The sequence below is a fragment of the Cydia pomonella genome, chromosome 15 (assembly GCF_033807575.1).
Source record: "Cydia pomonella isolate Wapato2018A chromosome 15, ilCydPomo1, whole genome shotgun sequence".
NCBI classification, from domain to species: Eukaryota; Metazoa; Arthropoda; class Insecta; order Lepidoptera; family Tortricidae; genus Cydia; species Cydia pomonella.
In genome coordinates this window covers 13,801,474-13,824,164 of record NC_084717.1, presented here as the reverse complement: position 1 = coordinate 13,824,164, position 22,691 = coordinate 13,801,474, and the positions used below count along the sequence as shown (strand labels likewise).

At 34.7% G+C, this 22,691-nt stretch overlaps 1 protein-coding gene across 4 annotated transcripts in view; it reads left to right on the top strand.

Moving 5' to 3' along the window:
- Positions 1-22,691, top strand: part of LOC133525931 (protein sprint) — a 474,626-nt gene that overhangs the window by 258,481 nt on the left and 193,454 nt on the right. The gene's annotated exons all lie outside the window — the stretch shown is intronic.

Below are 22,691 nucleotides of genomic sequence, written 5' to 3'. Positions count from 1 at the left end.
TTTGTTAGGTTGGTAGCCATTAATTGCAGTAACGTTATAGCGATTCAAAGCACAAGAGCTTTTATGAGGAATAGACAATATAGACTTTTCTTGAAACCTTTTATGTATGTTCTTATATTCGTGTTAATGAATGCATAAAATGACAGATAACAGTAGAGGAGTAGGAAAATACATGTATGTATAGAAGCATAATATATATATGGATTTAAGAGTCGCACGAACCTAGCCGACGCCATACAAAAGCTATGCTCTCATTTTAAAACGCCATTCTAAAATAACAATGTCATGAAATTTGACATGAACATGAAAATTCAAGTAACAAATCTATGTCTGGTACAGTCACGTCTGAAAATATCGGTACGGTAAAATATGTAAACGGGCAATAAAGTCGTGTATACATATTTTTGGCACTTTTTTCGTAGCGATATTTTCAGACATGACCGTACCAGGTTTAGATATAGATCGTGTCATTCACGACGACGGGTGCCTTGACTTGTCATGTTAGTTATTAATAATAACTTATTAGTTTAGATTAGATTTACAAATCTTCGCGTTATCGTGGATGATACGAGCTATATCATCCACGTTCGCTCGAATTTCTTTGTAATTCAAAGAAATTCGAGCGAAGAAGTTTTAAATACAATACTTCTACTCGCTCTATTTTCTTTGTATGTATAACAATTTTAGCAACGAAAACTGGAACCGGACATTTGTAATCTATTGCACTAGAATATACACTCTTTTATCCCTGTCTAGAATTTAGTCAAAAGATAGTCACTCGGAATAATCAAGTTTATAGATAAACTTTGGTAATTTGAGAAATGGCCCACAATATTTTAATTAACTTTTGGATCTGGATCCTGGGTAATCTGAGGCTAGCCTGAAATAAAATTAACGAGCAAAATTTGAAGTTAATACCCACTTTTTACAGACCAAAGGTATTTACATTTAGAACGATCAAATAATTATGTAGAAATTATGTCTACGACCACATCGAACATATTTATCGACTTCATAAACAAAATTACATTGATTTCTAGTCCATTAGTCCTGTTCCTTATGTAATTTGCACTGAATTGTCCGATTGAAAAATATTTGCTGCTGATGCTTCGGCATTTTAGTAGGTAGAGCAGTTCGAGCTAAAGCCGAGTCTTATAGCCGCATCCAGCTTGAAGCGCTACATATTTTATCCTTGTTTAATTTTTCCTTTCTTATGATTTGGTCCGTCGTTTAATATATTAACAAACCTGTATCTGTAAATGCATTGTAATTTTAACTTTACGGATAACAGATAAGTAGGTACCTTATAATTATAGTATTTTTCAACACACTTGCTCAAAACGACGTTTTTATTCCACTGATTTTTGGCTCATAATCCTAGATATTAAACACGCGTGCTTTTTCAGTATATTATAACACTTGGGCTTTTTCATTATATTATCCGACTGAGTTAAGAAGGTAACTGATTGCAAATAATATGCATGGAAACGGAGCCTTCTTAATTTGGTCGAGTAATACATTTTTTTTTCTAACCAACTATTAGGTTTCAAATGTTAGTTCAAAGAGGTTTTATCACACCAAACATAATTTATAGATTAAATTATCTCGTAAACTACATTAATGAATAAACATAACAATTTATCGATTTGATCTCCATCCGTCGAAAAGAAATATGAAAATATAAGCTTTTTTTAATTGGCTGTTTGTCGAATTCGTGCGCGCCTTTGCCTTGCGCGAGTTGCGCGTGCATTGGAATCGTGCGTAAAAAAAAATACGCGCCAGCCATTTTCCGTATTTGTCATAAAATTGGAATAGTTTTGCATGTTTTTAGTTTATATATTGACGAAAATGTCATTTTCTAGTATTGTAAAAGAAGAACACATAAAATTGACGCTGCCAGTAATACTAATAGAGGCAAGAGCCGAGAACGATAGCCTTTTACCATCAAAATCGGGTGAAAAATAATTGGCGGCATATGAATCTTTTATTCAATGGAAAATCAGCAAAAACGCCCAGTCTTTCTTGGAAAACGTGTTGGTAGCTTACTTCAATGAACTGGCGAATAAGTGCCTACAAGCCGAGCACGCTTTGGTGCAATTATTCGATGTTAAAACTGTAGGTAAGCCAACATTTTGAAAATTATACTTATACTGTTTTGACAAAAAAAATCTAATTTATAAGTTTTGTTTTTTCCCGCAAGTGTGTTGAAAAACGTCGTATGAAACGCGTGTGCTATGGTTATTACACACATCGGCTTTCTTATTGCGCGCTCGCTTACAGCTCGCGCGCACAATATCACCTCGTGTGTAATGACCAACTTAGCAAACTTGTATCATAATGTACTATTATGCAACAGTTGTATAAGAAGGGTCAAAAAAAGGCGAGTGGCGTGAGTTACAATGTGAGCCGGAGCCGAAGGCGTAGGTGAACATTGTAAAGGAATACGCCACGAGCATTTTTTGACCTACTTATACAACGTTGCATACAATACTTTTCCTACGAGTCAACAAAAATAAATCTTAATTTAGGTAAACAAAGCAAAAGTATATAGCCAACCAAGATGCGCGAGCATACTTTGTTACGCGCCCGGCCCGCCCCGGGCCGGCCGGACAGCGACACCTTCTCGTAACTCATGAGGCCCTGGTACTTGCTACTTGCTAAATAAAATTTTTGGACAGTTTTTTCTCGATTTTGGCCACCGTAGCCTACGGAAACTAACAAGCAACGCTAAGCGGTCTACGTAGTCTATGGGTGTTGCTATATTACGGGTGTCACATGCGTGTTTCTGACTTATGAAGTAATTGTTTTTACTATGCAACCAAATGAATATTTTGTAAGTTGGCAGCAATGCACTTAGTTTAGAACTGTATTAGTTTTGATTTTGTTAGGTTGGTAGCCATTAATCGCAGTAACGTTATAGCGATTAAAAGCACAAGTGCTGTTATGAGGAATAGACAATATAGACATTTCTTGAAACCTTTTATGTATGTTCTTATATTCGTGTTAATGAATGCATAAATGACAGATAACAGTAGAGGAGTAGGAAAAATAATTAAACGAAATTAGGTAAATATCTCAGTAGTTAAAAGGATAGAACAAAATACATCAACGCGCATCTTTTTAATAAAAAAAAATCTTCTACTCTATCTTTTGGTTTTGTCCTCTTGACTGAGGCGAGACGTGATAGGTCAAATTCATTATAGTTCACTAAAGCGTTGCATAATGAAGTCATTATAGTTGAGTCGGGATCCGGAGCACATAGTAAAAATTATGCCATTATAGTTTGGTATACTAAGTCTTAATTCAATTATTAAGGTCGAAGGGATAAAACATTGGATTTTTAGTGTTATTTATATGTCATAATTTCATAGACGATGAGAATTTGACGTTCAAAATAACATTTGCACTGCGTTCTATCAAAATCATTGCAGACTTATCTTGGTCTAACTATAGACCGACTGATATAACAAATTGAGGTAGTGCCGCCATAAACGTCACATTTTCTTAGGAATTTGACCTATTTGGTACCACACTTTGACACAGACAAAGTCTGTGCAGAATAAGCTCAGTTTGACCTATTTAGTGGAGCCTACACTACATATATAAATTATATGACAGGTTCGGTTGAAATCAGTGGTGGATCTTACCAAACTCCCTGACTTCTGTTCGATCCGCTGGTGGAGCATATTAAGAGATGCAAGTATCACAGGATCCACCGAGCCAAATGGTAGATCACAGTGAACTTCAGCGTGCTATTCAATCCACTGGTGGATCGAGATAGTGGGATTTAATAGATAGAGGGATTTAATTATGCTTATAGAGTTAAACCAAGATAGTCTGTAATGATTTTTATCTACACACATATCATAAACTCTCTATGATGCCTTCAAAATTCGTAAATAATGGCCAACATTACGATAAACTGTTTTGTTACAGCAAATTTCTTATCTGTGATAATGTTTTACTTGTTTCATAAAGAACTACATCAGAATCTATTTGGTAATGACATTCAAATTTAGAACATCTGTGAAAAATAAAGCAATTCGATGTGACCTCTATTCTAATATCAGTCGAGATGCCTTCTTTTTCGAAATGAAATGTCAATTGCATACAATTTTGACAAGTCTCGCATGTTAGTTTATATCGAATGATACGGAAATAGGCCACCGACTCTAGTTTGTCTCTGAATTAAAAAAAACTACGGATGCGTGACATGCGTGAAAAAAGTTTTCATTTACCGCCATTTGACGTACAGTTTATCTTTTAATTCGTTTTAAGCGTTTTAAGTATAAAATGAATTTGTTTTGTTGATAAAAATATTTCGGTGACGCCACCACATATCCGCAAGTTCCGCCAGGAGAGTAACAATGCCGACGCCTAGGTTCTTAGCTACTCTAGCGCTGCTCTGGAGAGATTTGGAACTATTATTTATAGCTGACAGCTGGGCACTTTTGCAACGTTTGCAACAGTTTTGCCTAAGGAGATTTTGTTCCTTGCCTCTACCTTCCATATACTGAATAACGACACTTGACATTGGCAAAATCATCATACATTGATCTTTACTCTTTGGATTTGATGGAGACCATATTTTAAAGAACTCTTTCGCCAGGAGCGCGATGCCATAAAAAAAAAAGAACTCTTTGAACTCAACGTCAAAATGTCATATGTTGGAATGTCAAGTCACTACGTTGTTTATACGATTTTCATCACACTTGCTCGAGAAAGATCTTATTTCATGTAGGTGTACTGAAGGACAAAGGCCTGTATTGTTCCCGCGGGAGTTACGGAATGTGAAAAAAGCTATTTATATAAAGCTATATTTTTTAAAAAATGTCACTAATTCATACAAAGCAAGTAGCGTAAATGAGTTTTACTTAAAAAATACTGCCGTTTATAATTTAATCAGTTTGTTTATGTTTAAAAATATTTAATTTGATTGTTTTAATAGCCGTTCAAGATATTTTTACATTATTTTCATCGTGGCTGAATGCCGAATAGGTCTGTGCCTTATATGCCTAACCTGTCAATAAATGTTATGTCACCGTATTTAAGAGTAATTTCGCTTAAAATTTAGTTATTTCTTCGCAAGTGTGATAAAAAACACAGTGTGTAACTCCGGGGGTAAGAATATTGCAAATTCGGGTCTTTAACTCCCTCCAGCGCTTCCAAAATTTCACCATTCTTTCCAGACAATTTTCTTTTCGCAGTTATTCATAGTCTACGTGTTTTTTGTAGTAATTTAAACGGCAGAGTCTAGTAGGTAAATAAAGAAGACCTACCATGCGTAATCATTATTGCAGTCGTCTCTAATTAAGACATTTAAGACCGTATGACTTTATTCGAGCGGCGGGAAAGCATTTTACATACAAATAAGTTGGTTATTTTTATGGTATACTCTTGGCTCGTCTCAGTCGTTTTTTGTCACGTTCTTAAATTCGTCCGTTTCTGCTTTCGTAACCCATTCTTCATTCGTCACTGTCGATATTTGGCTATTTCTTATTCCGGCTTAGTTCGGTATTCGTCAACATCATCTTTCGGCTTGTTCAATGTTAGTCTATGTTGTTTTTAGACTCACTCTTTATTTGTCTTGTCGTTTTTGGGACTATTCTAAGTTCGTGTTTTTCTTATTTCGCCTCTTTAGTAATTTATATATTTCTTTGTTGAACACATTCTCTGTTTATCTCTTTCGATATTCGCCCCACTCACTATTTGACTATATAGTTTATTGGTTTGTTTTAGGCGGCATGAATGAAAAATTACAAAGCATAATAATAACGAAGCTAAACATAAAGTTTCTTGTTTATGGCTTCCTTCATTACTAATACCCAACGCTACGCTAGGAAAAGACAAACAGCAAACATGACCAAAGATGACAAAGACTTCCAGCGTAAGTGATGAATGCAGAATAAGATGAATTAAGAGCTTGCCAAAAATCGAATAGGACCAACAACGAACGTGCCGTGAAAAAAAATACGAATAACGAGTGAGTCTAAAAACAACATAGACTAACATTGAACATGCCTAAAGATGATGTTGACGAATACCGAACTAAGCCGGAATAAGAAATAGCCAAATATCGACAGTGACGAATGAAGAATGGGTGACGAAAGCAGAAAGGGACGAATTTAAGAACGTGACAAAAAACGACTGAGACGAGCCAAGAGTATACCATTTTTATTTAACTTTATTTATTTATTTAAGTACCTACCTAGGTACATTAGTAGCACGCAGATGAATACTGTCAACTTAGTGCTATTTGGGCCGATTTTTTATTTACTATCGTTTTTTTTAGTCATGCTCGATAAAATTTGACGTAAAGATGTCGTAAAAAATCTTCCTTAGGGTTACGAAAACGCATAAAACATATGGAAGTTTCGTAAAATTGCATACAATTTTTAAATATGTTGTGATTTAGTATTTAGTATGAAAATGACGCGTCCCAAAAAAAACAAACAATGAATACAATCGGTCCATTTATGTGTCCCAGACGTAAATTTTATCTTGCCTGACATAAAAGTGGATTAAAGCACAATAATAGTTATTTGTACAACAAGAGAGCAAAGTTTGATATTTCTTCGAGTGCTTATTTTACTTCTTACTTACGCTCAAGCTTCTAAATTATAGAATCTTTCACTTGAACGGGACTCGAAACCGCACGAGATGTAAATAACTTTGATCTCGTCTAGTACACAATTTTTTTACTGCAGCAGTGAAGGAACGACAGAAGGTAAAATGAAAACCTGAAAAAAATGTAATCGACTATTTCACTCATGTTTTTTTAAGGTATTCTAACAATTAAGTTTAATTACCGCAATAAAACAGCCGAAAGAAATTTCAATAAAATAATTTAATGCGGAAATAATGAAATAATGAACATCAATTGACAGTACAATCGACAACTTTTTTTTGTAAAAATAATCTTTGTAAGATACGGTCCGAATTGCGGATACAACTATTTGTCAAATATAGTAGAGATCTGTGCTGTGCGTAACATTGCGTAATTTTTTTAAGTTCACTGTTTTGATTGTAGGTATAATAAAATACGTAAATTATGGTGTTTTCATTAAATTTTAAACTTTAACTTCATTAATTAATTATTACTAATGAAGACTCGTAGGGTGTTTTGGAATGATGCGGTCTGACTTATTTCGGGGGCTATTATAAACCGTCAATATACCGTTGAATTACGTATGCACTTTTATGTCTCTTTTTTTGTTAATTACGTGAAAGGGAAAAAGACAATAGAATCCTTGGACGACCGGTCTGGCCTAGTGGGTAGTGATCCTGCCTATGAAGCCGATGGTCCCGGGTTCAAATCCTGGTAAGGGCATTTATTCGTGTGATGAGCATGGCTATTTGTTCCTGAGTCATGGGTGTTTTCTATGTATTTAAGTATTTATAAATATTTATATATTATATATATCGTTGTCTCAGTACCCTCAACACAAGCCTTATTGAGCTTGCTGTGGGACTTAGTCAATTTGTGTAATAATGTCCTATAATATTTATAATTTATAATTATAATTTATAATCCAAATATTTCGAACTTGTATTAGGCCCCGCACGTTGATATGACATTCGAATATAAAGGTCACTTGAATGTTTATTTGTCTGACTCGGTGAGCAAAATGCAATTTTTGCTCACTGTTTTAAGCAGCAAATTACCCTTGTTCGAGCTGCTGACGTGAAAAAGCATTTTGGGCATATTCTTATTTAAGGGCACCATCTAGTGAGCATCTAAATAGATATTGATATTTCTTAGGTTTCACATTTCAATAACAAATAGTATAAAACAATGCATAATAAATCAGTCAAATAACTAAAATAATCTGTCTCTGAATCTGTGTGTGTCTGTCTGTGGAAACCTGTAATTGGCTTCTCTGATACCTAGTAGTTTTAGTAACTTAAGGCGTTGGTTTTCCGAACGTAAAATAATAATAAAGTAACGTAAAACGTAACGTAACGTAAAACTAAGCCTAAAATAATCACCCCCCCCCCCCCCCCTGAATCGTACCCGACTCAAAGGTCCCCATTATTAACCAGATACGAGCCAGGACCCAGAGCGCGGATCTCTAGCGCAAACGACGCCCTAATTCTCTAAAGAAAGTGCGAGCCTCTGAACCCCAAAGCCCTGCCGTGTCGTCTCGATAGCCACCGGCACAAAGTCATACGTGGATTCCGAAGCGGACTACTATGCGTGCTTAGCCCTTGCCGCGTACTTGGCTGCTTAGCCAGCACAACTTGTGGTCTACCTCAAATGGGATGGGATAAGCATAAGTGCTAACACAAGTTGCATCCCACAAAAGTTTTCAATTCTTTGGTTGATTTAAATATGATGCTCATATTACAACAACGATTTCAATCAACTAGCTAACTAGTAGTTTCAATTGTTTTTCTTTAAGCTGTATCTTTTACTGAGGTGTGCCAATAAAGAGTATTCTATCTATCTATCTATCTAACGCTTTTGTAGCATTTATTTTCATTTTACGAAAAATAAATATTAAGTTATTAAAATATATATATATATATATTTACTATGCCTATTAGTTTCCTTCAATGTACTTGGCCAAATCCCGTTATTAAAGAAGTTTATAAAAACACCGTGTATATAATATAGTAGAAGAAAAAAAATGGGAATACAAAACTAAAATAAGTTTGCGCACGTGACAAGCGTTTTATTGGAATTATTTAAGCGAAATGCTTTTTGCAAGACAAACAAAACAACAACATACTTATTCTTAACAAAAAATATTTGTTTTACAACAGGAAATAATTATTTACGATAAAAGTGCGAAAAATAGGAAGTTCGTAACGTGTGGCGATAAATTAAAACACGACCGAAGGGTGTGTTAAATCGACACGAGTTGCGAATTACCTATTCGCACATGTATCGTAATGTACTATTACAGTACATATGACCCTTTAAATTTTCGACATAGTTACATAATGTGCTAATTTGCGCACTAGTGCGGAAAAGTAGCACCATATGTACTGTAATACTATATTCCAAAGCAAGTGTGCAAAGTGTGTCATTATTTACGATTCCCGAGATGTCTTTTATGAGCCGTAGGCAAATATATAATGACACTTGTGCACGTACATTAAACGACGTTTTTTAATACATTTACGAAAACATCACAATAAAACAAATATTCGTTACATGAGAGACGGCTTACAGACCTTACAATTACGATTTTTTCCTTGAACTTGAATGTTAATTCAGCACTATATATTACGTTCGTGTTATATATATTGCAAAAATTAATCACAAAAACTCATTTCATACAAAAACACTCACAGTTGCAATTTAAGTTGAATTATTTTGATACAACTAAATTTATTACAAGATATAAATTTAAAATTGATTTTTTATTATACAAATTACGATATTTCACTAAAACATTTTTAGAATTATTGGCTAAATGAAACTATCATTGCCACGTTGGCTGTCGTCAACAGAAAAAATGAAAAAAAAAGTAAAACCGGCGCCCGCCATTTTCAGTTTTTACTTTTAGTGGGTGACAACAGTAAAATAGTACATTACGATACAAGTGCGAAAAATAGGAAATTCGAAACGAGTGGCGATAAATTAAAACACGACCGAAGGGAGTGTTTTAAATCGACACGAGTTGCGAATTACCTATTCGCACATGTATCGTACAACGTTTTACAGTACATATGGCCCTTTAAATGTTCGACACAGTAACGTAATATGCTACTTCTCGCACTAGTGCTATAAAGTAGCCCCATATGTACTGTAAAGAGATATTATTTTTTAAAGCGGTTCTTGGCTAGTAATAAACAAAAATTAAATCAATTTATTTGTTAGTTGTCGAAAAAGTACGTGGAAATGGAGAAACTTTAAAATAGGGCCGTTACTAATAAGTACCTACTACTTTTGAAATAAATGTGTACTATGTAAAGATATACACATTAAATTGGTTGGAACATTGGGGGACACTGCTCCTCCGAATTCTACAGTTGCACGCTGGTACACGGAGTTTAACGTGTGTAGAACATCAATTAAAGACGAACGCCGCCGCAAAGACCGCCTATATATCATCCTTACTAAAGAAAACGTCAAAGACAACACGATCTCGTGTTAACGGATAGAAGGATGCTTATCAGGCATCTAGTTGAGCTGACGAGGATCTCATGTGGCAGATTCAAAAAAATCTTAATGAATGAATTACACATGACGACCGGTTTGGCCTAGTGGGTAGTGACCCTGCCTACGAAGCTGATGGTCCCGGGTTCAAATCCTGTTAAGGGCATGTATTCGTGTGATGAGCATGGATATTTGTTCCTGAGCCATGGGTGTTTTCTATGTATTTAAGTATTTATAAATATTTATATTATATATATCGTTTTCTAAGTACCCTCAACACAAGCCTTATTGAGCTTACTGTGGGACTTAGTCAATTTGTGTAATAATGTCCTATTATTATATTTATTTATTTATTTATTTACATGATAAATGTCTCTATTTGTTAGGTGCCTAGAATGTTAACGGCCGAACAAAAAAAACCCCTACAAGGCTGATGTTGCAGTGGCTGCCATACGTCATGCAATGGGTTCAAATTGCCAGAACACCCTCTATATTCGGCAGATCTAGCCACCAGCGTCTTCTATCCCTTCAAACGGCTGAAGAAAGATCTTAGAAACAACACATTTTTGGATGATAGCGAGATAATGGGTACCTTTAACAATTGTTACTGTAAAACATTAAAAAAATAAACTGAAATGAATGCTATTAATTATTTGTCTTTAAAAATCACCCATTATTCAAAGTAAATTCCACCAGCCAACATGAAGAAACGACTCAAAATTTGCATTTAATTAATTTGCCACTTATGAAGATAAAATGAAACTGTCTCATCAGTTCTTGGCATATAAAGTAAGACTTTACAAGCTGGTGTGATAAGCAAATTGGTAAATTAGGCCAAAACACCAGAAAGATAGTATTAAAATAGGTGAAATCTTCAAAATAAAATCCACTCATTATAACTGAGTCACTAATACAGAACGGTGCTTAACTGGGCGGTTTGTTAGACCAGTACCCCAAAAGCATAAAATTGTTGTAGTAATTCACCGAATCGCATTTCACCTTGAATGAAAAAGATATCACTGGATTTTTTTACTTGACGCACTTTTTCCCGTAGCCTTAGACATTAGTATAATTAATTTGTAGTATTTAATTTTTCGTGTAGTATGTTACCGAAGAGGCATTTCGCCGCGATCGACGTTTGTTTGGGACTCTATTTAACTTGATACGTTAATTTGATGCTTGCACTAAAATTAAGTGTTTTTTTATACTCGTTTTGTACTCGTAGGATTAAGCCTCAAGTGCTATCAAACTCATTAAAATTTTATCTATGTGACGTTGACGTTGCGTTGAATCACGTCGCCAATACAATATCGAGGTGAAATGCGACTAAAGTAATAAACGATTGAGTCACAACGCGATGTTTAAATGTACGGTCGAGGTGAAATGCGACTAAAACTTATAGCCACTAGAAAAAAAAAACTATTGAGACACAATGCGAAAATTAAATATGAGATCGAGGTGAAATGCGATTCGGTGAATTACTACAACAATTTTATGCTTTTGGGGTACAGGTCTAACAAATCAACTGGGCAATGCCCGCTCGGGGTTCGTTTGCCAAATGGTGGTTTTAAATATTTAAACACCATATCATATCATTATAGTGTATTCGGATTTAAACTATGTTGTATATAACATAGGGTTTCTATTTAATTGAATAACTAAGTGAGATACGAGAAAGACAACGTAGGCAACGTGATTCCTCCCCCACAGTAGCCAAAGAAAATGGCGCGGAAATGTTTTGCCGGCATCAATACAACGCATTCGGGTCTATTCGGCGACGTTCGTGGCTTCTCGGGAAAAGAAGCTGCGAAATAATGTTGCCAGCGGTTCGTTTATCTATATTTTCTCATTTTTATGGTAAGTTAAATATTTATTTTCAATGTTTATAAAAAGACTCAATGTTAACATAAATTAGTATGTAGGTCATTTAATCAGTTAGATATGAATAACCTGAAAATTTAACGAAAATTGTTTTATCGCGAGTGCATACATCAGCATATTTTTATGATTACCTTATTTATTTAAATCTGGCGCAATCTTATGTTTCAGAAGTTAGCACCATCGTTAATAGGGTTGTTTCCAATTTTTTAAAACGCTTGTATTACGTTCTATATTAACTAGAAGTTGCCCTAAAATTCAACTTTTATACTTAAAACGGCTTTAAATATGTTAAATTAACAAAATATATTTTGACAGATGCTTTCGCGCCCAAAACGCTCTTTGAAAATTGTGTGACGTCACAGTTTACGGTTTGACATATAACTACATACACACGTAGAAGATACGAACTGTCAACTGACATTTGTCATTTGTTGTTTGTCGCCTAACTGTCAACAGTGTCAATCCGAGAGTTGTGACGTCATCAGAATCTTCAATGACGTTTCGAGTTTGGTCACGTGACGTGTGCCAAAAGATATTTTAAATTCAATATTTACAAAAATATGGTCATTACAGGTCCCCTAAAAGTAGTTTAACATGTTCTTATAATTCAAAAGAATTTATTGGGGTACAATTCTGCCCTAAGATTTGTAGATGGAAACAACCCTATTAGAACACTAGCTTAATCTGATTTTTTTGTTTGAATTGATATCAAATTTTGATTATTTTGAACACATCAGTGGCATACGCAGTATGGATCTTAAAAACCTGTACGCTCAATTTTTAAGGATTTCTAAAAAGTATGGTGTAGTCAAAGCTAGGTTAGTATTGTTCATATGATTGATAGGTAGATACATACCTGAACATGTACTAATTGCAGTGAACGGATAATTAGAAATCGATACTTTTAACTTTTGTGCATTATAAAGAGGCTTCATTATGGATTTTCCTACAGTTAAACATGGCAACCCCATTTCAGTCCGGGCGCGAGTCTGGCCGCAGCCTTGTGTTTATCTCCGCCGCGCGCGTACGTCTCGCGTGTTTACGTGTGTGATAACGTGATAACTCGTGATAGCAATTGATACCGGTTTCAAGAACATACAGAGGTACGAATATTAATACCTATACGATGTTTATTTTTTTTTGATGGGTAGTTAATCGAAATTATTTAGATTAACAAAGGTGTCATTTAATGTTACTTTTGATTATGACACTGCTTGTGAATTAAGTATAGTGACAAGAAATAAAATATGCTTCAAAAGGTTTTTTGCGCTACCATTATAAAAAAATTAAAGAATCGCGCGTTTAAATACCAGGTTCTATGTATATGATTATGGGTAATCTAGAACATAAAAGTAATTGTATTTGGACAAAATTATGCGCATAAATACTAGGCAGGTAGTTAGGTACCTACTTATTTGATTTATTTACCACAATTGGTTAAGGCGTTCACGCGCTCTTACTAGAAAATTCCTTAGGTACTTATTTGTTTACCTACTTATAAAACATTAGATCGTCAATCCAAGTTAAATCTCATTTTACATTAAAAGTATAGGCACCTAACTAGACAGACATAAACAGGTTATAAAAAAAAATAGATTTTATACGAATTAAGTAATACTGTATTTAAATAGAGAAACCAAGAATCGTATTAAATCGGATAAAATGTCAGGCCGGGGTGGGAAATTGAATATCCTGTCTGCCCCAGCACCCCCTTAACTGAAAACCACAGACAATGGATGCATCCCTCCGGGGAGCGGTGTAATAGAGAGTTTATCCGCAAACACCTACCTTCCCCGGGTTCACCGACTTCACGTAGATGATGCTTGATGTCGTTACCTGCATAATCAGCGTTTTCAAAACACATTGGGGCTTTTTCACGTATATACCATACTATTACTTGCATCTGCTTTTTCTGTTTACGGGGTGAATATGCAGGTCTGCCATTTATCTCAGGCGATTCACGAAGAAGTTGTGCGGTGATTTTCTAGTAGAAGTTAGTTGAGTATTGGACTAAAACTAGTTTATATTCTTTTTCTAAGTCTATTAAATAGATAGATTTCATATGTCAAAATGAAATTTACGTATTATAAATTTCATTTTGACACTTGGAGAGACTTTACACTTCCAAATCTTATTAAGTATTAGTACTCTGACTTTGGGGACCTTTTACATGTCTGAATTTAATGTATTATTTATTTTAAACTTTATTGCACATCAAAATGAGGTACAATTGGCGGACTTAATGCCTCATGGTATTCTCTACCAGTCAACCATAATATAAACCACAGAAACTATACATCTCTGTTATACTGTAGTAGTAATAATTTATTTTAAGACTATTATAATGTAATGTTTACCAAGATATTGGCTGTTGTATTTATATAAATATAAATAATTTTTATTCAGTAGCTTAAAAAACAAATTACAATATCTGCGCTGGTGCCTATTTTTAAGTGAGAAAACACTTGTGCTAAGAGAAATTTATAAATGTTGCTATGTATTTTTTATGTCACTAGTCATTACTTAGTGTTATTGTAAATGTTGTATTGACTTGCAAAAGAGCCCTTGAGGCCTACTTGCAGAATAAATGTTTGAGTTTTGAATTATATATCACAATGCTGACTTAACATAATACAAATCAGCTTCATACAGTCAACCATAGCTGACCATAGTAAATTCTTACCCATCGCCTCGGTTAAACGGTGGAACTATATCTTTTAGGTATGCGGATATGAACAAATTTCCCAAGCAGTAGTTATTACTAAACCATGTGTCAGTAGTTAATCATAATTAACACCTTGTTTCCTAAGTATGTCAGTAAATTATGTAAAATCAATTTCCTATATTCACGCTCTGCCGTGTCGTCAATCCCGCTGGTAAACATTTCAGTTTGTGTCAGTAAATGTTTGTTGACATTCTTTATCTCGATTAAGGCTAGTGAACCTCACACGGTGTGAGATAACTCTAACACCCATGTTTGATTTGTGGATCTTTGTTGTAGATATCGTTAGCTACTTTGAAAAAGACAGTGGATATATAGGGATGATTCATAAGGTTTTAATTTTTTTACATACATATGTGAGTGTACGTGTAGCTAACTTGGTAGCGTTGAGCAGTATAGGGGTTATACCTGAGTATGTTAATAAAAAACTGCGTTAACAGTTTATCTGTATGTTGTTGCAGGTGTGAGAGCTGATCTTTAAGCCATGGCTGAGGTGAAGCACGAGGTGCCGGCGGGCCACGTCGACAAACACAACACAGGTACGTCAGCACTACGGAAGTCCCACTGTCTTCCAAAATCGATGTTTGGTAGCATGTTGGCAGCTAGGTCAAGACTTCAAGAATGATTAACGCGTAAGCATGTTCTCTATTGGTTCTCTAGGGTTACCAACTTGTATGTCATAGGTACACAGCGCCCAGTTTGCAGAGTCCTCAATGTCCTATAAAAAAGTCTGCGACTGCCATAAATTATCGAAATTATTTTTCTTCGATTCCTATTATCGATTACCTTTGCTTTTTAATTGGTACTTATTGTATGTATTAGATATGATGTTATCGAAGTGACAATAATGATAAGAATTGTTTTTAATAATCAACTCACAGGTGTTTTGTTGTATAAAACGTTTGTTTACAAAAAGCACATCTTTAATAATTGTTCACAAAAATTATTAATGATGTAAATATTGTCTAAATTATTCTAGCAAGTAATTGTAAATCCCATCAAAAACATTTTTATGTAAAATGTAGCCAAGACGAGACCATAAGGCTCGCACTGCAAAAATTATCAGATCTCTTGTAGAGCCAAACTTCTAACTCTACTTGTAGAGCTTGCCCTAACTTCACAAACTCCACTATAAAATGATACATACATACGTCAGACATTACTCAATAAACTTTGTAAATTGCCAGTAGTTTTACGAGGTACTAAATTACGATCTAGATTAATTGTTAGTCATTTTGTTTTATTAAGTTAAATTCGTGTACCCGTTCTGTTTTAATAGCAGATAAGCGGTGTAGAAACTAATAAAATAAAAGCATGAGTGCACTGTATTACAAAAAATTTGTAGTTGTATCACAGGGGCAACTATTCAGTAATCTAGGTTGTATGGTTAGCAATGTAACCTATGCAATTGGGGTCATTCTCTGAGAGCATAATTTTTGTATGTCCGGGCAAAAATCCTTACGACAATGAAATAATAATGAAGTGCATTTTTTTTTAAAGATAGTCTACCTACGTCCTTCTCTATTTTTTGCTTATGCAATCATAGCCCTAGGGCTATTTGGGGATATTTGTTTATCTATTTTTCTTTTAACCCTGTTCTCGTAATTGCCACTACGTCTATGCGAAAATAAGAGATTTGAGTCAACATTTCAGATCAAACAAATAAAATCTTTTAAATTAGGTACGCAATATACTGTACACAACATATAAAATATACATAAAGAAAATGTTATACTTTCTGTAACAAAATACTCAATAATTTATTAAAAATAACAACTGAAAATTTAAACAATTTTTTTTTATTTATCTAAGAGCCGGAACCGATTTCACTTCAATGTTCTAATTGCCGTAATCATGAAATATTAAAATTGATGACTAATGACAAAGTAATAAAATTGATAATTTATTTTTATTGTGTAAATGTCTAATTGTTTAAAAATAACCAAGAAACAAAAAGAGTAAATCCACATAATTTAGTTATTTTTATGGAACGATCCATGCCTAGAGGGTCCTCAGGCACATGGAGTATAAGGACCCTTTAGGCACGGAACGTCACATTTATGTTGGTGTGACATATTGCATGGCATTTTTATTAATGGTTTTTATTTAATATTTTGAAGAGTAAATTTTATAGTAGGTAAGTATAGGGATTTTTGTTTGATTTTCTTTGCTTATTCGTGTCTCAAGGCTATGAAACGTGGAAACTATTCTAAGAAAAGCATCTTGCTCGTAATATTCAAAGTTTTTCGCTTTAGTTAACTATTTTAAACTCCAATAAATAATGTTGCATTTATGGAGCCTTTTTGAAGTGATGTTAGATACGTAAAATAACGAATATTAATTTGTGTAAATAAGGCGATACTCGAATTCATATCTGCTCCTAATTTTAAAGAAAAATCAATAAGAATCATACAATAAAAATAAATTAATTTGTAGGTATAGACTTATACAAGATGTAGTAATGATATAGTGGGGATCCGTTTAAGGTCATATTCGGTATCGTGTTTTAATTAGGAAAAGGTAGACGACATTGTTTTTCACGCAATACATTTTTGGCCTTTATTTGGAGAATTGGCCGACTTGGACGACCTGTCCCATAAAAATATTTTTCTTTATGCATCAAAAAAAAAACTTCACTTTTTTCCTATTCAAAACCTTTCCTATACCTATACATATAATAATCACGGTGGTCAGATTTAGTTTAATGTTGAGCTGAGAGTGTAATGCTATAAATGCTTATGACATTATCACAAATTGTCTTCGGTTACCGCGATTGTTATTCATATATTTTACGTGTAGGTTGACAACAACTTAAATGAATTTCCCACACATGATATGAACCGTTAAAATTGTTTTATTTTATGTAATTTTTTATATAACGTTATGTATAAAGGTATATAGAAAGTGCCTCGTAAACATAAAATAACATACGCATCAATACGAGTGTTAGCGACTTAGCGTCGATCTGGTCGGACGCCAGCTCCGCACCGCAAATACTGCGTGTAGGTGGCATTCTAAATATTATCACACTTTTACTGATTTTATTTGTGAATAACTCTTTTGAGATTCATTTGGTTAATCCTCTAGTGCCTTTCTTTTATGAATAATATTTTTATTTAATAAATTACCTTACCTAATAGGCTATGGCGAGCTACAGGTTTTGTTAGATTTATCACTTCTTTGTTATGGACCATTAATTTAAAATCAAATATATAATTACATTGCTGCTAGAACGAAACCTAACTAGAAAACCTAACCAAGATAACTCTGCAGCTAATTTTATAGCACAGGTGCAAGCAAGTTCTATTTAAACGTAAAAAAATCAAAGTTAATAGTAATTTCATAGTCTATAAAAATCGATATAGGTAATGGTCGGAATCTAGGTAGTTGTTTGTTTTACTACGGATACGAAATTATAATCAGTTACAACAGTATGAGGAGAGATTAATAGTTTATTCAAGTTATTCAATCACAATCGTAATACATTAGTCATACGCTAGTATTGACATTGCCCCGAGTTATCTTTATCCCGAGCGGGCGCCCTACTTCAGCCCGGTGATTTATTCATCAAAACAAAATAGTGCCCGCACTTGTAGTGTCCCCATCAAAAATAAGTATACATTTTTTCACCTTGTGTCATTGTAATAAGGTTTAAATGTATGTAGAAGTTTTAGACTGTGATTCGTGATGCGCGAACGGGTACATGGTACATCGCTCGTGTCTAACACCTGGGCATCCTGGGACCTCAAACTGCAGTCAGTTTGTGACTGTGCATACTAATCTAATATATATAAAATGTTTTCCGCAGATAATATATTCCCTTATACTCGTAGTGTGAATGCGTTGTTTTCGTTTACGTACATACTTCGTACTGTACATAATGTATCTAAATCAAATACGATTTACTTTACATAAATACATATCGGTAAAGTTCGCCAAAAGTTTGTAACGCATACTTTTTTGAGGCATTTTTTTAAATCAGATACAGAATAAATACATACGTATCTCAAATACTTAAAAAAACATAGATGTATTGTTAGTTATAAATTAAAGTTGTAATTAGACAAAACACAAACAAAGGACATTCAAGTAGGTATGTTTGAAATGATTGTATCAAAGCAGCGAAAGTTTCGTGCTTCATTTAACTAAAACCATTATTTTTTCTAATGAATTATTGGCATAAGCTGGGTTCGCTAATTACCCCTGGTAACAAAAGGTATCAGTCGCGACACTGCAAGTCGCGGAAAGAATTCCGTGCCTGACACAGCGCGCGCCAAGTCTAGCCCTGATATTCCCTCGTTATCAACCGTTTTAGGGAATCCAATATAAGATGTCTTAGAGTTCCTAGTCAACTGTGCAAAACCGGAGATCATTTAAAAACTGGTCTGTATGCTATGAGTGTTCGAGTGATAGGAACACCAACATAGGTCTCCCGTGCCCGCCTGACAATTACCGAGTCGCGTAATTACAACTGATTACCGCCATTTCTCTGTAATTTGTTACGCATCAATGGTTCTATTATACATTATTGTTTTGTTATCATATGCTTACGTTTAAAATTGGCATTGGTAATTTTGATGAGGTAAAAAATACTGTATGGTTCATATATGATGTACACTTCATACATATACGTGAATGGATCAATGGATATTGAAATATTTACGATTATGAATGTTATGATGCAAGTGAAGCTGAGTGCGACTGTTAGGTATGTACTGTTATGTTATTAAGTACCTACCTAAACATTTAATAATCAAACTAAGCTGTTCCTAGAAAAAGTCTCAAGTCTAAATAAAATAAGTAGGAAGACACGTACCTTAATGAAATAAATTGTTCATACTCAAAAAATCCTACTAAACCAATGAAAGAATTTGAAGATCGGCCTATTCAGACCTTATTATTAAATCTAATCAAATCAACTCCCATTTTTCCGTTTTATTTCCTTCTCATAGAAAGCCATCAATGCGATGTCAAATTAATAATAAAAGATTAATTGTTTTCTTTGGAGTTAACATGATTGGCATCCCATGAGTTGCATTATTTTAGTATCAGGCAATTTGCTAAAATGCGGCAAGGACATACCTATTACGTGCAAAAATCAAATTGTACAATGCGTATGAATGAAGTCCATAGGTAGGTAGGTAGGTAGGTAGGTAGGTACCTAATAACTATTTGTTACTCTTGCAAGGTTAACACTGCTTAGCGATAATGAATGTAGTAGTCACAGCGCATGTTGCAGTTAGGGGTCATGTCTATTTTCATCGACTATATAGGTACCTCCAGGGCAGACGTTTCATGTATTACAATTGCTATAATTATAAACACTTTGATTTATTTTTTGATAAGATAAAATTTTAGAATGATTTGTGGGGTGTCAGGCAATTTCTGTAGTTTCCAATGAACACCTAAGTTGGGTTCCATTATTAAATTATTCAGAAAAACAATTTTGTTTTCCCTTTTTAGGGTTCCGTAGCCAATTGGCATAAAACGGAACCCTTATAGTTTCGCCATGTCCGTCTGTCTGTCTGTCTGTCTGTCTGTCTGTCTGTCTGTCTGTCTGTCTGTCTGTCTGTCTGTCTGTCCGAGGCTTTGCTCCGTGGTCGTTAGTGCTAGAAAGCTGAAATTTGGCATGGATATATAAATCAATAAAGCCGACAAAGTCGTACAATAAAATCTAAAAATTTAATTTTTTTTAGGGTACCTCCCCTACACGTAAAGTGGGGGTGAATTATTTTTTTCGCTTCAACCCTAGAGTGTGGGGTATCGTTGGAAAGGTCTTTCAAAACTAATAGGGGTTTTCAAGAAACATGTTTTGATAAAGTGAATATATTCGGAGATAATCGCTCAGAAAGAAAAAAAAATTGTGTCCCCCCCCCCTCTAACTTTTGAACCATAGGTCCAAAAAATATGAAAAAAATCGTGGAAGTAGAGCTTAAGAAAGACATTAAATGAAAACTATAGCGGACATGATCAGTTTAGCTGTTTTTGAGTTATCGCAAAAAGTTTTCCTTTCATAGTAAAAAGACTTACTTTAATTAGGTACTGATTATGCAAATTTGCCTATTTGTTTAACTCGGGTGAAAGGTACCGTTTCATCCCTTGGTTAACAATTTACTATACTTTAAGCTCCAGTTTAGCTTATTGTGACGTAAGAGTAACTACGGAACCCTACACTGAGCGTGGCCCGACATGCTCTTGGCCGGTTATTCACTACTTAAATTGGGCACTTAATTTACTTAGTATTGCCGACTACCTACTTTATACGCAAGCCGTTAACTGTACGTACTCAATGAGCAGCTCATTTGTAGTACAGTTCTAAAGAAGTTCCTTTCACACGCACTTTCTCACTGTTTTTATTTTAGAATACAATGTATTGCTTCGGTTTCGAGCATACCATTCACAAATTCCCACTGCATGGGCCTGATAGGAAAACAAACAATAGTGATTAATACACTTTGATAAAAACAACAATCAGAACAGGTAGTGGATCACAAACTGGGCTTATTATTAGGAATTTTATGGGTCGTTTAGCATTCCGGGGAAGATGATCAAACAAGATTGATAGGTAAAAAAATGTTATGGCTCCTCTACACGATGGCCCGGCGTTGGACCAGCGAGATGGCCATGCGATGGTTGAGAGCGGCACACACTATGGAATGGGCCACGTGTAGATGCATACACGCCATTGCTGGCCCACTACCTTTGATGTGCGGACGAAAAACCGACACCGTGGCCATCCCATCGCCATCCCGCCGCGCCATAAGTAGGGTTTCTGGTTTCTCGACCGGTAGCGGCCCGCCTTGAGGAGCGCTTGTGCAGTACATTCCCATAAATATTCATAATGAAATTATAGTACCTAATCAATGTAATAAATACTACTTATTCATAATTAATGTTTCTATCGTAAACAAGTCAATTATAGTTAAATAAGTAATTATTATTCATTAACATATGACTACTCGCCTCAGTAGGCGAGTATGCTGCTATAATTTCATACGTAACGCGCGAAGCGGAGCGCTTTGGATTGCGCTCCTATGAAAAAAGATTTAGTACATTGAATCAATAGGAAATTCCATAAGAGCGAAAGAGAAGTTTCGCCACAGTTCCGTACGTGAAACAGAAGATGTTTTATGAAGAAAGACGTAAAATTGGAGCGGCGCGCCTAGCGCCTAGTCCGCTCGACGAATGCGCGCGCACTCCGCGCACCATGTTGTTTTGTTTGCAAACATAACTTTTACCTTAGTATTTTTTGAAATACGCGCGGGAATGCAATTTTGACTGTTTTCATTCTAAATAATTAGACAAGAATTTAGCACTTATTTCCATAAAATAGAAAAAAAACATTCATATTTTCATTCAAGGTATTCGTAAAGCGTTATATTCCATTGCATATAGGTATTTACCTAAAATCTGTAAGAGAGTTCAATGACCGGGTGGACGAAAACCGATATCTATATAGGTATTTTGCGACGGTTTTTGTAGTTTTAGTTTTTCTTAAATGTAAATGACCACCCGTAATTTTTAGTCGCCAGCCGCCGGTGTTTTCTACCTTTTTTATTTCTCGAGGCACGGGAATTCTCGACCAGAATTTCTCGAGTTTCTCGAGTATCTCGAGAAATTTTGAAAGTCTCAAGATATGAGAGATGTTATTTTTTTTTTTGCTTTATTACAAGGTGAGTTCAATTATCATAAAAATGGTAAACTTTTAATTAACATAAATTGCATTTAATAATCAAAAATCCAACAACAAACAAAAAAAAACTATAGGTGCAGGCGTGCGCGCCGGCGATGTAATATGCTATAGTGTATTTCTTCAGGTATTTAACAAAATGTAAACAAATCAAAATATGGTGTTTTATTAGGCAAGAATATTCAAGTGAATTCATTTAACTCGATGTGACAAACTAACAGAAGATTGCGTAACAATAAAGCTGCTAAAATCGTGCTATTTTGCCAATAGGAATATATTGGGATGATTTG